Source organism: Bactrocera tryoni, chromosome 5 (genome assembly GCF_016617805.1).
Source record: "Bactrocera tryoni isolate S06 chromosome 5, CSIRO_BtryS06_freeze2, whole genome shotgun sequence".
Lineage (NCBI taxonomy): Eukaryota > Metazoa > Arthropoda > Insecta > Diptera > Tephritidae > Bactrocera > Bactrocera tryoni.
In genome coordinates this window covers 20,873,479-20,891,508 of record NC_052503.1, presented here as the reverse complement: position 1 = coordinate 20,891,508, position 18,030 = coordinate 20,873,479, and the positions used below count along the sequence as shown (strand labels likewise).

Sequence of the window (18,030 nt, the reverse complement as noted above, 5' to 3'; positions counted from 1 at the left end):
GAAAAGGAAGTGTCTGGCTGCCTTCATTTTGCAAAACTTTTCTAACTTGCGTTCCACAAGCCTCACTGCGAAGATGCGGAAAGATGAATTTTGCTAAGACCAAGTTCGCACGCGAGGTTCATTGGTACAGTGCTAGAATGCAGGATGCCAATGGAAATTCTACCAGTTCCATTTCCGATGTCAGCGGAATAAGTGTATCCTATCTGGCTGGCACATCGGCTTTGCAGTTACCGACGATTCCGCTATGACCCGGCACCCAAACTAGTCTGATGACGAAGTAACTAGATGTGATTGTGAGGACAGACACTCCTTGACTAGCTTTGAGTGTACAGTTAGCGCGCAAACTGAATCGGGACACAATTTTCCATAGATTGGAACAAAATTGTTTTTGTTCGTGTGAAATTTGATCTTCATATGTCAATTGGTGTGTATCACAAGAATTTTTACCATGAAAAAAATGAACACAGAATTTGAACTTTTGTGCTTGCAATAGAATCCAACACTGAAAGTTGTTGAGAATGTTGCAAAAGTATTTTGGTGCGTCTCCTTAGCCAAGAACACAAGAGTTTGAGTTGCGTAGAGCATTCAGTGAAGATCGAGAAGTCTTCGATAGCTTGCCTCATGTGAGCTTCACATCATCCTCTGTTAATGGCGATAGCATCGAAAAGGTTAAGGACACAGTACTTGAAAACTGTCGTGTTGGCATCGGAGAGATAGCAGAGGATCTTAACATCGTTTACGGATCGACTCAACACATTTTGGTTAATGTTTTGGATATGAAGGTTGTCGCTTGTAGCAAAAAATCTGCATCTTTTGCAAAAACGACTTCGAGTAGTGGTTGCAAATTGGTGCTTCACAACGTAGCTGAGAAACCTACATTCCTCAAACGCATCATTCCTGTTGACGTGATGTGGGTTTATGAATATAACGTCGAAACTGTTCCAAAAACCTAGCGAATAGCGTTTCAGAAATTAGTCAAAACCGAAAAAAAATAATTGTAAGATGTAGTTTATGCAGTACGGATCAAATTTGATCACATGTGGTATAACATTTATCGTAGCGAAACTTCTGATGCGCTTTAGAAATTAGTCGAAACCGAAAAAACCAAAATTTCTAAAATTTAGTTTAATCAGTCCGGTTCAAATTTGATCACATGTGGTACAACATTTATCGCAGCGAAACTTCTGATGCGCTTTAGAAATGAGTCAAAACCGAAAAAAATTAATTGTAAGATGTAGTTTATGCAGTCCGGATCAAATTTGATCACATGTGGTATAACATTTATCGTAGCGAAACTTCTGATGCGCTTTAGAAATGAGTCGAAACCGAAAAAACCAAAATTTGTAAAATGTAGTTTATTCAGTCCGGTTCAAATTTGATCACTTGTGGTACAATATTTATCGCAGCGAAACTTTTGATGCGCTTCAAAAATGAGTCGAAACCGAAAAAAAAAATAAAATTTGTAAAATGTAGTTGATGCAGTCCGGGTCAAATTTGATCACATGCGGTATAACATGGATCGTAGCGAAACTTCTGATGCGCTTCAAAAATGAGTCAAGCCCGAAAAAAAAACAAAACTTGTAAAATGAAGATTATGCAGTCCGGGTCAAATTTGATCACATGACATAACATTTGTCGTAGCGAATCATTTGATAATTCTTTGAGCTTTGTAAGTAACAAAAGCAAAGTACATTATATTATATAACGCGAACTAACTGCAGCGGCTCAAAAGAGAACACATTAAGTAACTAAACTCTGTTTTACCTAAGCCACTAACTAAAACCGCAAAGCAGATTACACAATTGCCTTACAAGTACTTGAAGCCTATTAGATATTGCAGTAGCAATTATGTATGTAAACTGACAGGAACTAGATCTGTGTGTCAGTTGCAATACAAATATTACTACTTGCCACAAACATACCTACAAACATGCCACTTGATACTCCTACATGAGTGCCTACAATTTACAGACATATACATACACAAACTGCAACCTGTGTATGTATGCGTAATTCATACTCGTGTAAGGCAATTTTTCATTTGACACATCGTTAACAATTGGTGGCAAATTGCTGACAATTGCATGCGGCTTCAGTGCGGAAAATCTAGTTTAGTAGAATAATTTGTATTGCACTGCACTTACATACACACATGTATATATGTATGTACATACATACAGCTTGCCTACACTTTCAATTGTTGCACTGTGCGGTGATTGAGCGTGTGTCTGTGGGGGTGCGTGTGCGTGTATGCCAATGGCAGTGGCACTAGTGACGCACTTGCGACATTTTCAACATTTGTCACATTTGCAACATTTTGCGTTGGTGTGTTGCTGCAGTTCGTCTAGCTGAGGAGTAGAGTATTATGTCAATTGCTGTTGTTTGTATGCTGTGGCACATAAATAAATTGAAACGTGGCAGGCTGGCTCACAATTCATCTCAAGTGATGGACGGCTGAATTGATTATAATGAATGTGAGAATGACAGCCGACAATTGAGCAAGTGAGTGAGTGATTGAGTGAAATACATCTGTGTGTATGTGTGTGTATATGTGTGCGATAGGCATGTACAGATGTGTGCAAACAAAGCTAATGAAATTGAAAATGGAATTGAGAATGAAAAGTGATGAAAATTGAAATTAGAATAAATGATGGAATATAATAAATTAATGCATAGATACTCACATATGTATTTCTTCGGTATGTAAATATGTAGGTGAGTTAATGAATGATAGACAGCTAGAATAAGCGACTTGTGCGGCATGCTGAAGTGATGCATGTGCGCCTTTGTTAAAAAAGGCAACAATCTTGGCATACAAATGTTTATGTGGAGGTCCTGATAAGTCAGTACTAATGTTTTTTTCAATAAGAAGGCTACAAAAAACGATTTGGGATATCAATGAAACTCTTTATTCCTGTGAAAGGACATTCGATGCCATTATGTATGGAACTCGATTTCTTTTGCATGGCCACCACGGGCACGCTTCCAGACGCTGAACCCAATTTTCGACGGTTTTCAAGCATAATCGGTTGATATTCGTACGGAGTTTATCAAACATCGCTGGCTTGGTGGCATAGACCACAGACTTGACGTAGCCCCACAGGAAATAGTCTAACGGCATCATTTCGTGAGATAACACGTTCACCAAACTTAGTTTTCTATAGATCGCTTGTGACATTCGCTGGTGGCTTGTGGCGCCGTCATGTTGAAACCACAAGTACATATCATCCAATTCGGTTGAAATTTTCTATTCACAGTAACCGCCGCTTTTGATCATCACCGCCGGCCCATTAATCCTACCAAACCGTAATTTCTTCGGTATGCAATGGTGACTCCTGGAGTATGTGTGGATTGCTGTCTGACCAATAACGCCCATTTTGCTTACAGACGAAGCCATTCAGCCAGAAATGAACCTCATCGCTGAGAATGATTTTTCGATGAAAATCCGAATAATTTTCAAGTTTTTGCCCAGCCCAATTCACGAATATACGACAATTCTGGTGGTCAAGCAGCTTCAGCTCTTGCGCCAATTTGATCTTGTAAAGATGCAAGCCAAGATCTTTTCGCAAAATTCGCCACAACCATGTCACAGAGATGTCCAATACTTGAGATTAACGTGTTAGAGACTGTTTTGGGTTTGCCTGCGGTTTCAAATTTTTCCACTAGACGTACAATTGTTGATCTGACAGAACGATTAGGACGACCATAAATTGGATGTAGCGCTCTTCAAGTTGAGGCCACAGATCGTCACGCATGATCATTTACTGTAGCAAAAATCTTACTGCCATCGTTGGAATATCGAAAGGATCAGTGAAAACCATTTTGAAAGATCATTTGTGCCTAAGAAAAATAAAAGCACGGTTGTTTCGCTCAATATTTTCGAAGAACAACGTCGCGTTAACGTATGTAAGGCAATGCTTTCTGACTACTAGAATGTCATGAAACGTATTATTTAAGGCAAAGAGTCTTAGATCTATCGCTATGACCCAGAAACAGATGATCAAACGGCCGAATATCGTGATCAAATCGTCGAAGAAGTCACGTCAAAGCAGGTAAAAAGTCAAGGTTATGTTTACAATTTTTTTCGATTATCGAGGTTTGGTGAACTCCAAGCTCCTTCCGGCCGGCTAAACTGTCAACAAGGAATGCTATTTGAGTGTTATGCTTCGTTTACTCGAAGCTATCGTAAACAGAGGGCGAAATTATGGCCCAACAACTCTTGTTTTTTGCACCACGATAATACACCTTCGCTTACTGCGTTGATTCTTTGTGAGATTTTCGCAAAACTTTCAATCAATATCGTGCCACAACCACCGTATTCGCCTAATTTAGCTCCGTGTGTCTTTTGGATATTCAGTTAACTCAAACGACCGCTTCGGGAAACCCGTTTTGAGTCAATTGAAGGAAATTGACTTTAACACCGCATTCGATGATTGGAAAAACGTTGGCACAAGTGGATTGGAGCCGAGGGGAATTACTTTGGGGGAACGACTGACATAGATTTTGAAGAATAAATGAAGAATTTTTAAAATTATGAACTATTTTGCCACTATGAAATACGGACTCTTCAAAATATTCCGAAGGCCAACAAACTGTCCTCGTATTTACATAGTTCTAGTAGCTTATAATATCATATTCTATTTATATATGTTTATCGAGTGTTGGTAATTACCTTATTTGCATAAAAAACACTTCATCACTGTTGGTGTTTTTATTGTTATCATTGTTGTAGTTATGTGGCACAATTGTTATTAATTTAACTGAAATATAATAAAAGAAAACACTGATTAGTTTCAATTGATATTGTATAATAGAAGTTGAGTACTTATGCGCGATAAGCTTTTGCTTGAAATTTCTAAATATTGATGCCATTATGGTATAGATGAAGAGAACAAAAATATAAGAATAAGTTTACAAAATTAAACCATTTTTGAAAGACAAAAAACTCGAAGAATATCTCAGAAAAAAAATATAACGGGTATCCAAGTAGAGGTACTTTTTTGAATATGGATGGATCATATAAGATTTGCCCGTGGCCAACATTTAAAAGAGATAATATTCAAAAAATAAATGCCAACGCATGTTCTTTCGAACGATAATAAACAATCCCTATTCAACTTGAAGTTTCTATGTTTTTTCTTAAAAAAAAGTAGGGAACCTCAAAATGGATCCCTCTTTATCATAACTAGTTGAGACAAGGGTTAATTTGTTTTTGTATCAGAACAAAGGTTATAGTGTTAATAGTTTTTATGATCCTCTGGGCTAACTCCACGAGCCACTTCTTGAATTAAATACAAGTATATCTAATTGTATATATGTATGTACATATATCTATCCCAAAAAATGACGAAAAAATATGGAGCATTTATTTTTAAACGTCTTGCACTTGCTTGCAACACTGCAATATTTATGTAAACGCCTTCACCGGACAAGCATAAAATAGACGAGCTGTCTGAGTGTGGGGAAAAACTGGGTCAACAAATTTTAAAAATAGAAAATTACTCTTGGCACGAGCCTAAAGCATTTACAAGGCAATTCAAACATTTTGGTGAAATAAAAACATAAATTAATTAAGAAAATGCATTAAAAGGTGTGCAGGTGAAAGTTTATTTTGGACGTGAAATTTAGGCACGCTACAATTTAATGCTGTGAAACACAAGGACATCTTAAAATAGCATTCTTATACTTTGTACGGTTTTAGTATAGAATAATTTGGAAATTTAAAAAAAAATAGATTTTTCTTATATAACATTGTAAATAATTGATTAAAATTTTAAATCGATATCTCAAAGGGTTTTTGATTTACAATCCTTTAAAGTGGAGCCGCTCATGCAATAAGAACCAACGGATTATTCTTTTTTGTTCAAGAGAATATTTTTCAAATTTGCTTGAAAGTATAACACCAGGAGATAATGAACCCGATTTTTAAACCGATAACGAGGGACAACCGATAATTAATGCCAACTACCGCGGGATAAGCCTTCTGGATAAGGAAGCGAAGCGTATGGGTCTGGGCAAGACGTCACTGTTAATAGTCATAACAAGAAGTATTAACTGCAACAACAATGTCAGTCTCGAAATCCAACGCAGAATAACTTTTGCCAACAGGTGATACCTCGGACTGAGTTGACAATTGAGAAGTCAACTCCTCTTTCGATGAACAAAAACCACACACTTAAAGTCACTTATAATCCGCGTTTTGCTATAAGGTGCAGAGGCATGGACGATGACTACATCTGATGAGTCAACGTTACGAAAGGTTCGTCGAAAGATTTATGGTATTGGCAACGGCAAATACCGTAATCGATGGAAGTATGAGCTCTACGAGATATACGACCACATTGACATAAAAGACAGGGGCTGCGTTGGTTAAGTCATGTCGTCCGAATAGATGAAAACTCTAAAGCTCTGAGAGTATTCGACGCAGTACCCGCAGGGGCAAGCAGAGAAAAGGGAAGACTTCCACTCCGTTGGAAAGACGAGGTGGAGAAGAACCAGGCTACACTTGGAATCTACATTTGGCTCTAAACAGCGAAAAGGTAGAACGACTGATTTTTTTTAATTCCCAAAAATTGCTTTTTTGGGTTGTCACATTTGTTGTGCTCCCAAGTTTGTCGTGATAACCAAAAGTTAGTAGCACTACAAACAATATATTACTTTAAGGATGTCAAAGACTTTTCTACTTTCCCATCATTCTATTATGCCATAGCAGCTTGGGTGATCTTTTTGTGGTTTAACAGCTGAAGTTCGTACCGCTTATATAGCCTCGAATATCATGAGAGCGTGCTTATATTCTGAACATAAAAGTCGGCTACTTTGTTTTCGGTTCATTTTCGAACCAAAACGTAGTTACCGAAGAATGGAAGTATTCATTAAAATATTTTGCATTTAACTGTATGTTTGTAAAAATCTTGCATATACCTATGTAAATGAGATATTATCGCGATTGTGTTATAAAGGAATATGCATTCATTTCAGCCGACTGAGGATGTACTTTACGCTGGAAACTTTTTTAAGATTACACGGAATCGGAGCGGCAACAATAACTGCGGCGCTGGCGCAATGCGTCACGCTTCATTTGCTTACCATTCTCATGCATATAAAGGGTTTTCCAAAAGGGATGATATGATCTCTTATGGTATGATTTCTAAGTGTCGTTTCGGCTATTTTTAATATGTGATGACCAGTAATTTTTTCCAGCGGGACTGTCTCAAACCGCAACCTTGCGAATTTTGAGAAAGGATTTCGGCTTGCATCCGTATAAAATTGTTTTCACTCAAGAACTGAAACTATTGGATCACCACAAACGTCCTGAATTTGCTGATTTTGCCTTGTTGAACTTGAACTGGAAAACTATTACGATTTTTTAAGAATATCATCTTCTGAGGTTCGCCGATTTTCATCTGAGTGGTGCGGTAAATAAGCAAAACTGTCGATTCTGGTGCGAGGAAAACCCACATTATTCATGAACTACCATTTCATTCAATCAATGTGTTTTTCAATCTGCTGAAATAATCGGTCTGTACTTCTTTCGAAATGAAGCTGGTGATACAGTTACTGTAAATGGCAAAATTTTGCCGGGTTGATAGTCCTTGACTGGATAAAAAATTCGGGTCCTTAGCGATTACGTAAACCCGACTCTCGTGGGAACGGGATATGGGTTTCAGTCTCTTCGGTTAGGCAGCTCAACACTAAAGTTTGCGGTATAAATCGATGATAAACACCTTTTTCTGGCCGTAATTGGCAGAAGGTGATCTTGACAACATCTGGTTGCAACAAGACGGGGCTACGTGCCACACAGCACGTGCAATAACGGAATTATTGGGAAGATAAGTTTGGAGCTTCGATTATTTCAAGAAATTGTGACATTGAATGGCCTTCAAGAACTTGTGATTTACCATCATTAGACTAATGCTTGTGGGATTATTTGAAAGCCTTCAGCTTTCTTGACACACGATTTTATTTAGTGGAAAAGGTACTCGAAAACTGGCTTTTAGTGTTCCTGAAGATCGCAATTTGTCGAAATCAAGACGTTCTCAAGAATTGGGACTGTCTCAAACCGCAACCTTACGAATTTTGAGAAATGATTTCGGCTTGCTTCCGTATAAAATTATTTTCACTCAAGAATTGCAGTCATTGGACCACCAAAAAATGAATTTCCTCAACAATTGGTGTGTTTATTACTTTAAGAAATCATATCACTTTCATTGGAAAACCCTGTATTTGTATGCAAGCCTGTATGTACTAGCTGTGCGAGCAATATTGCAACGGTTGCAGTGGATTTTAATATGATTTTTTCTTTGCTGCAATGTAATGGCAGACAAGAGTTTCACCCACAACAAAGCAAGGCGCGTACCAATCACCGGCAACGTTTAATATACATACATACATACATAGAGCATTTTTCTGCTGTGTCATTGTTGCTGTTGCACATAATAGACAGGGAATGAATGAATGAATGGATGGTTGTTTTACTATTGATTTCGCGATTGTACGCTCCTATTTGTTTATTGTTTTTGTTTTTGCTTTTCGTTTTTTATTTTGCGAAAAAACGCTTGTACGCGGCTATCCATTGACAGCCGCAGCGTTTTGCCGACAAATTTATTGCCTTTTATTCGACTAAACTTCTTTCGCTTCCTACCCCCTGTCAGTCAGCCGCCCCTTGGCGGCACGCTTCACTTTCTATTTTATAGCAAAACAAGCGACGGCGGCGATGGCGGCGGCATTGGCGGCAACAATTGCTGCAATGCACCCCAGTTACGGTGGGTATGTGCAACAATACATCAGCAACAATAACATCAATCGTGGCTGCAGCGTTGTTGCAGTTTTCGTTTGCATCTCTAGTACTTGTATGCATGTATATATGTATGAAAATGAGTGTGTGTAGGTGTCATGCAGCAAAATGTAGCAACATGCAATGCATTTTTGTGAATGCTTGACTTTTGCTTTTACTATTTAAGTTACGAGTTTTCCATGTGACCTCCAACAATGTGGGAGGTCGTGAACATCTGTAAATGAAAGAAATACAAGCACAATAACAATGACAGCGCTGAGTGCGGTAATTAAAAGCATTAAAGGCTGTACAACACAATCGTGAGTATTTTGAAGTTTGTATGGAAGTGCTTATGTTTCAAATATACATATATGTATGTATGTATGCGGCTTTAACGCTGCCATTCATACGATATAATCCCTCTATAAATTATTGAAAGCGATTATCAAAGGGAAAGACATTTAAAAATTACTACTTTTGCATTGCAAAATATATCCGATAATATTTTGTGGACGTAATGTTAAGACTATAGCACCAACACAGGAACAACTAATTATGCTGAAACTAAGAAATATTAGTTTTGATATGAAGTTGTTGGGTTTTAGGTCACAGTAGGCATAAAAACAAATTATATTTCGAAGACATCATCCGATCAGATTTAAAGCGGACTGGACTAATTTTCTCCTACATTATTTCTTCGTTTGTCAATTAGTGTGTGTTTAGAACCTACATAATGGATTGTCAAAAAAGTCTTGTGGATTTTCGCTAGTTGGCGCTGAAAGCGCGTAGTTCTAGTTTTATTCGCCGCATCATGGGTCATGCTATACCTTTTTGGAAATTTTGATTGATTGTCGTTTCTTTTAAGTCACTCGTGAGTTATAGCGTCGCTAACATGGATCAAAATAAAGAGAAAATACGGCATATTTTACAGTACTACTACGATAAAGGCAAAAATGCATCTCAAGCCGCCAATAAAATTTGTGCAGTTTATGGACCCGATACAGTTTCCGTTTCCACTGCACAACGATGGTTTCAACGTTTTCGTTCTGGTGTAGAAGTGGTCGAAGATGCGCCACCCTCCGGAAAGCCTGTCGTCGAAATTTGCGATAAAATCGCTGAATCGGTCGAAAGAGACCGGCATAGTAGCAGCCGTAGCATCGGTCAAGAGCTGGGCATGAGTCATCAAAAATTCATTTCAATTTCAATAAAAAAAAAAATAAAAAAAATTAAATAAATAACCGCAAGACGTTTTTGACAACCCGTTATGTACATATTTTTTACGTTGCGATAAGTTTCTCTGATAATTTTTACCATGGAAAAACTACAAATTTTCTTGTAATTTTGTTTTTCAAATGAATACACAATTTCGGTATCGTTGATAATTTTACAGAAGAGTTTTGGGGAGTCTACTTTATAACGAACAAAACTATTTAAACTTAATGACGATAACATCGAAAAAGTTAAAGAAATTGTGTTTGAAAATCATCGTGTGTCATCAGAGAGATAGTAGAGGATCTAAGCATCTTTTACGGATGGCCTCAACACATTTTGGTTAATGTTTTGGGTATAAAGGGTGTCAGCGCTTGTACCAAAAAACCTGAATCTTTTACAAAAATCGAGAAGCGGTTGCAAAAGAGAAGATTCTTAACGTAGATGACTACCATACATACATCAAAAACATTACACTCCAACAATGCACCGAATGGTGTTTCAAAAATGATTCGAAACCAAAAAAATCTAAATGCGCTAAAGGCCCAAAATCCCAGCCGAGGCTTGTAACAAGAGTATGGAAAAATGGCTTAAAGGTTGGTATGCCTGTATTGCCTAAGGTCCTACTTCACGGTAATGAAGATTCGTAGTAAAATACGTGAAAGTGTAGTTTTTTCAATACTTTTTGATTTCTTTCAGAATTTGCATTTAATTTGATACCATAACATGCCTCCGTTCAGGGAGGGAGAACTATAATTGATACCTTCAACTTCCTTGAGATTATTAAATTTGGAATAAGCTTAATCAGTTTTTGTTTAAATAAGCTATAATATATATGTAAATATAGATATAATATATAGAAGTCAAAATTACAAAAGAAATAAAAAAAATTCTCTCGATCATAAAGAAGAAAATTTGCCAGGCCCACTATATGCCGTACGTGCAATTGCAGTACTTTGCCTGAATTCAGTCCAAAATTTAGCAGCAGAAATTACTTGCATGTCATGTTATCATCATTCCACCAATATATCCGATAGAATTGTTATATTTTTAGTATTTTTGGAGATAGAAAACAATGTATACGATTTTTTACCATTTATATTTTGCTACATATTTGAAAAAGAGAGCTGAAAATTATTACAATGGTTGCATAATTTTGTCTTCTGTAGCATGCAGAACAACAGCCTAATTTTCTTACTACTTTCATTTCTGATTGAATACGAGGAAGAATGTTTTTGAAATCTCATCAGCTGTCGTTTGTAACACTCTAACTCACAAAGTCCAGAGCTTCTCTAATGAAAGCCAAAGAAGCACCGCAAGTAGATTTGATGGTGATCTTTCAGATAAGTAATAATTGTAAGAAACACAGAATATATTCCTGTAATGAGACTGTAGATAGTTTTCAACTGAAGTCTACTTAGCGAATGCCTAAGCCTATAGCCCAGCAGTTTTCACACTTCTGTTGCATGAAGAATTTGGTTATATTGTATTTGACAGCTAAAATAATATTTGAAAATATGTATATAAGGGAACATATAAAAGTAAAGGGGGTATCTTTGAATAATTTGTACCTATCAATGAAATATATTATTACTGGCGATGAGCCTTGGATCTATGCTTACGACCCGAAAACAGACGTTCAATCTGCCGAATATCGTGACAAAGGTAAGCGGAAAAAATCACGTCAAAAATCAAGGTTATGTTGACAGTTTTCTTCAAATATCGAGGTGTGGAGCACTCCAAATTACTTTCGACCGGCCAAACTGCCAACAAGGAATACTATTGGAGTGTCATACGTCGTTTGCGCGAAGTTATTCGTAAAAAGAGATCGTCATTATGGGTCGACAACTCTTGGTTTTTTCGCTATGACAATGCACGGTCGCTGGCTGCATTGATTCTTCGTGAGTTTTCCGCCAAATTTTTAACCAATGTCGTGCCGCAACCAGCGATCGCTCGGGGGAAACCATTTTGAGTCAATTACATTGAAGACTATTCCGAAAACTGACTTTAACAACTGTTTCGAGAAAAAAACATTGGCACAATTGCAATGGGGCCATTACGGGGATTTACTTTGAGGGGGACGACATGGATTTTGAAGAATAAATTAAGAATACTAAAACTATGAACAAAGTCTTACTATTTTTTGCTCATAAATAAGGTAAATAGAGTTGACAGCTAATGAAAAACATTAAACTTAATATATTTCAAAATCTGTTTACAATATAGGCTAAATAAAAAGCCAAGAGACTGTACTTAATTTAGAAAAATTTTGGAAAACGGTTATCAATTACCAAAAAAATTAATATGGGCAAATTTTTGAAAATATACATATACATATATTAACGCCTTATCTTTCGAACAGTACTCGCACATATGTATGTATGCAGTTTAGAATTAGCTCTTCAATAGACATTTAATAATTTGATCTAGTACCAAATTTTATGTTATTCGAGAATTTAGACGCAATTAAATGTAAGCATGTTGCTTAGTCCAAATAAAAATTCATGCAAGAAATTGTTTATGGCACGGAGTTCGTTATTATTACAATCACCACTCGTAGCTAAACCTTGGACCAAAACATTTGACGGCGCATCGGATGTCTATAAATATTTTGTGATATATACACCACAACACAGACTGCAGTTTGTGACTTCATGCACAACGAACATTCACTTTCAAACTCAGCGAAGCATGCTAAAAAATCAAAACAAACGCTAAAATGCATTTAGTGCGACGCTATTGTTTCTTGTTGTTGTTATTATTACTGTTGTTAATTTCATTATTGTATTGAATCATAGTGAATGTTGATAAATTTTTGAGTAACACAGCAGTTACATTCACAAATTGCAAAAAATTTTTGAGGCACACATACAAACATATGCACATATACTTACATTTGCTTTTATTTGAATACATGTATGTATGTACATACACGCTGTTTTTACACCCTGAACCGGGTATATTAGTTTTGACACGAAGTTTGTAACGCTCAGAAGCAGAATTATGACCACCACTCTCAATACAGTCCAGAATTGGGCATCACAAGCGGGATCGGAGTTGAAGCCGAAAAAAACGGATCTGTTTGTGTTCGCAAGAAAGCATAAACTCTAACGAGACTCCTTTCAATAAATGGGAGACAACTCTCTCTCAAGGACCCCACCAAGTACCTTGGGGTAGTCTTGGACAGTAAACTGCTATGAAAGCACAGCGTGGAAGTAATAGTGAGAAAAGTTAGCAATGCTTTTTATGACACAACTTGGAGGATCTCTACCTCTCTCATGCACTGGTGCTACACAACTTTTGTAAGACCAATTCTGCTCTACGCTGCAGTAGTATGGTGGACAGGCGTACGGAAATCCACCTACCAGAAGCGAATGGAAAGGGTTCAGAGGTTTGCTGCTCTGTGCATAACGGTAGCTTTAAAAACAACTCTAAAGGCGGTTCTTAAACTTAACTGCCACCTATAGACCTCTTCGCTGAAAACCACGCAGCAAAATCGGCGGGGCGACTACTGGCTGCAGGAAAATTTACATATGTATACAATCTTCAGACATAGCTCGCTGGGTAATGGCGGTTGGGCAAACACCGATTACATGACCCAACTTTTAACTGGGAAAGAAGGTTCAGAGTAAACATGATGGCTGGCGTAAAGGTATGTTAGTTACGCGCAACACTTTAAACATCTATACGGAAGGCTCGAAAATGAACTATGGAGTTGATGTGGGAATATACTGCCCAGAGTTAGGCATAAGGCAGCCCTTTAAGTTGCCGGACCACTGCAGTATATTTCAAGCTACGATCTTTACTATTTCGAAAGCCGCGGAGCTGGCCTCTAATGCACCTGCAGGCAATTCCAGAGTCAATATCTACGTTGACAGCAATCTAGGCAGTAACGTCGTATTGCATATCGGCCAGAAGTGTCTTGGGAAGCAGGGCAGCAGTAGAATTGAAGAAGCAAGAAACTTTACTTTTACTGGGTGCCAGGCCACAAAGGCATCGAGGCCAAGAATGGCTTACGGCTGGCACGCGAAAACGTGATCTACATTGAGAAACCCACGCATTGTCTATACGACGATCTGGACATGGAAGCATAATAAAGAAAATCAAAATCCGATGGAACGAGCTACCTGGGTGTAAAACTGCAAAAGTCATGTGCAAAACGTTTGATCGGAAGTACACAAAATTCCTATTGGCAGTCGATAGAAGAGACTGTAGGGACATGAACGGAATTCTAACTGGTTACTGTCTGGTAGCGACACACGCCCTGTAGGCTGATAGATCGAGAACACTGCAGAGCAAGGCACCAGTGAAACAATGGTAAGCATCTGGAGCTCCCACGGTATGGAAGAAGTATCGATAGTGAAGCCGCAGAGTCTATGAAAATTCGCGTCAAGGGAAGGCATCCTAAAAAATGGCTACTCCTCATGGACCTCGCAACTGAACACCATCTGGTATGTATCACAAAGGACGAAAACTGGTCTACGCGTAGCTTATTGACCCACCAGATTAACCTAACTTAACCTTTTATGGAAACCACTTTTATTTGACAAGACATCTTCACGAAATTCGGCATGGATTATTGTTCAAGACTATGCTATAATCTCTGAATATTGGGTAGTCGAAAAAGTCTTTTCGTAATTCAAACCAAACTTCGACTTATTTTTTTTATATTTATACTAATATAATAAATAAATAAACAAATATGTACCATTTTGGTCGACCACTTTTTGCCATTTTTCCGCTAGAGACATTATTCCATCAGTGTAAAACTTTCATCAGTGTAAATCGAAATTTCGAAATTTCCAGAACGGAAGCGAGCGAACCATTGTTGAGCTACACGAACTGATACAGCATCGTCTTCGTAAACTTCACAAATTTCATTGGTGGCTTGCGTGGCATTCTTCCCTTTTAACACTGGCGACATCTATTGACAAAATACGAAAATATTTTTTCGACTACCCAATATATTGTGAAAATCGGACTAGCGCTTTGCAGTGGCACAACCACACATACGTATATATTATATACATACAAACATACACATGCACGTACATACATATATATGTATGTATTAGCATGTTGTTGCGCGCCAAAAAGTTGCTGACAGCGTGTGTGCTGTGCGCATTGCAAGTATTATTTCATTAGTGAATGCACTCTTACGCGCTTGGCAAATAGGCACTTTGCGTCGCTTAGCGATGCGCCAGCTTACAACAACGCGTAGGCTAGCTATTCTGTGCAGCATTTGCAACGGCAACGGCTCGCGGCTTGCACCAACGCGTTGCAAAACGCCAAACATGTTTGCTTTAGCGCAATACACACGCACACACACACACACACATGTATGTACATATATGCCATATGTGTTTATGAGGTTGTAGGTGAAAATACATGCGCACACCACAGATTCCTTGCTGTTGTTGTTGTTGTTGCTGTGATGGTACCAATGCACTGCAAACTGGTTTATCCAGTTTGTGAATGCTTTGCATTCTTCTTACAGCATCCATTAAATAAAAAGTAAAACTACAAAAAAAAGAAAGAACAACAGCAACAACAATAAGTGTAGAAAAACGCAAGACTGCAACAACTGTGCGGCAATTGTATCTGGCTGATGATGATGATAGTAATAATGATGCTGTTGTGCTCTGCGTGCCGAGCTGCCTGACTCTCCTTTCGCAATGGAGCAATGGGCAATTTTCTAGAGACATAAATTTTGCCTTTCAAGTTCAAGTTGAAATGACTGTGCGCTGCCGCACAGCACATCGCATCGTGTTGCACAGTCAGCATCAATTGTTTGTTGCTATTACTTTATTTGCTATTGTTGTTGTTGGTATTGTACAAGCATACAGCAAGTCAGTGCCTGCTCAACACATTCCAGCTTGTGTTACATGAGCTTTGCATGGCGTTGAGTTGAGCGTGCAGGCGGCATGGCGTGGCATAGTGAGGCTTGGCATGCAAGTATTGGCTGTTGCAGCTGCATTTAGCCGCATCTTGTTGCCACTATTGCGAACAACAGCATCAACAGAAATGACAACAAAAAAAAAACATGACAACAACAACACTACCAACAGAAATATCAACAACAACAACACCATCAACAAGCATCACCAACCAAGATCAGCAACAGCAGCGTTGACGGTGATGACGACGGCACCACCAACCGCTTTCAAGGTGCATGCAACATTCACTTTCTATCGCCCCTGTGATTCTATCTATTCAAGTTTATATGCTTGCTGCACGATTTTTATTCTTTCACCTTTTATTGCCCCGGCAATGGGAAATTTCTAGAATAATTCTTGGTAAAACCTGTAATAATGGTATTACTAAGCCAATTTACGAGTTCTTCCACGGAATTCTAGATTGGCTAGAATGGTGTGTTGATTACTTTCCTTTACTCTGCCAAAGTGTAGTGTGGCATCATGGCAATTCTCGAGACATGTTTACATGTATGCACGGACACATTTATACATATATGTATTTCTTTTTGTTGTAAATAATATGGTTTGTCATAATTCGTAAATGAACGTTATTATGAAAATTTGACTTCGCATGCGCAACGTAAGGAGTACATAAGTATATGTAGGTATAATTTGGTTTTGATCAGTTAATTTGTATGGTGGCTATATGCTATAGTGGTCTGATCTGAATAATTTGTTCGGATATTGTAGCTTGGAGCTATGATCTGCGCTGAATTAGAAAAGGGAAGCGAGACGCATTTGCAGACAAAAAAAAACAGGCCGATATCCGTGAATATGAAGAGCTTGACAAGCTGGCTGACAGGGGTAATCATCGAAAATTCTACGAAAAGATGCGGCGACTAACAGAAGGTTTCAAGACCGGAGCATACTCTTGTAGAACCCCCAGAGATGATCTGGTGCCAAGAGCATACTAAAATTATGGAGCGAACACTTCTCCAGCCTGCTGAATGGCAGTGAAAGCATAACACCGGGAGATGGTGAACCCGATTTTCCAATCGATGACGATGGAGCGGACGTTCCAATCTCCGCCATGGGATGAGCCTCCTTAACAGCGCATATAAGGTTCTATCGAGCGTATTGTGAGAAAGATTAAAGCGCACCGTCAACAAACTGATTGGACCTTATGGCTGTGGCTTTAGGCCTGGAAAATTAACAACTGACCAGATATTCATTCAAAACCCCGTAAAAAGAGTATCGACACACACCACTTTTTCATCGATTTCAAAGCTGCTTTTGACAGCGCGAGAAGGAGCTGTCTTTATGCCGCTATTTCTGAATTTTGTATCCACGGAAAACTAATGCGGCTGTGTAAGCTGGATCGGGCAGGACCTCTCGAACCTCGAAGGTTCCATACCTTCCTTCCGTTCGAGGTTCCAAACGAGCTGAAGAGCTGAATAGAGAAGGTGTAATCTTCTACTAGAGTTTACAGCTGATGTCGTATGCCGTTGATATTGATATTTTTAGCCTTATCCGCGCCGTTAGTTCTTTTATCTGCACCATTGCTGTTAAATTTGGATTACGATTAGTAATCAATTAGATTAAATTTGAAAAGGAATGGTATTGATTACATAATTCTCTTTTTAACAATTCCTGATTATTAATTAATTATGATTACAAATAATCCAAAAATAATTAAGATTAGTTAGGATTACGAGAAAACAATCAAAAATAATCAAAAGTAATCAAAAAAGTAATTGGCTACTTTCAAGGATTATTTTTGATTATTTTCGATTATTTTTAAAAAAATTTTAAAGCTCATCATTTTATATTTACATTTCGTTTTGAAAAATTTGCATTGAAAACATTCTGACACATCACCTTCATATCTGTACTTTGAAAAAGATCTATAAAGGATTTTTTTTCCAGAATGGAAAGGGGCAATGAACAATCAATCATTGCATGTAACAGTTTACCATCGAACTCAGATTGCATGTTACCGCCAAAAGGGCTACCTGTTTTATAACTTTTGTATGTTTTAAAACATTCACTATGCTTGACTTGCAAATGTTTGATGAAATTTGAAGTCACTTCACCGCTTCCTCTAATCACTCGATGACATGCAACGCACTTAGC

General features: G+C 38.0%; 1 protein-coding gene across 1 annotated transcript in view; it reads right to left on the bottom strand.

Moving 5' to 3' along the window:
- LOC120776680 (solute carrier organic anion transporter family member 74D) overlaps positions 1–4,756 on the bottom strand; it is a 74,504-nt gene extending 69,748 nt beyond the window's left edge. The window contains exon 1 of the mRNA XM_040107554.1: positions 4,673–4,756. The gene's annotated coding sequence lies outside the window, so the exon portion shown is untranslated. The remainder of the gene's footprint in view (positions 1–4,672) is intronic.
- Positions 4,757–18,030: the final 13,274 nt, after the last annotated feature.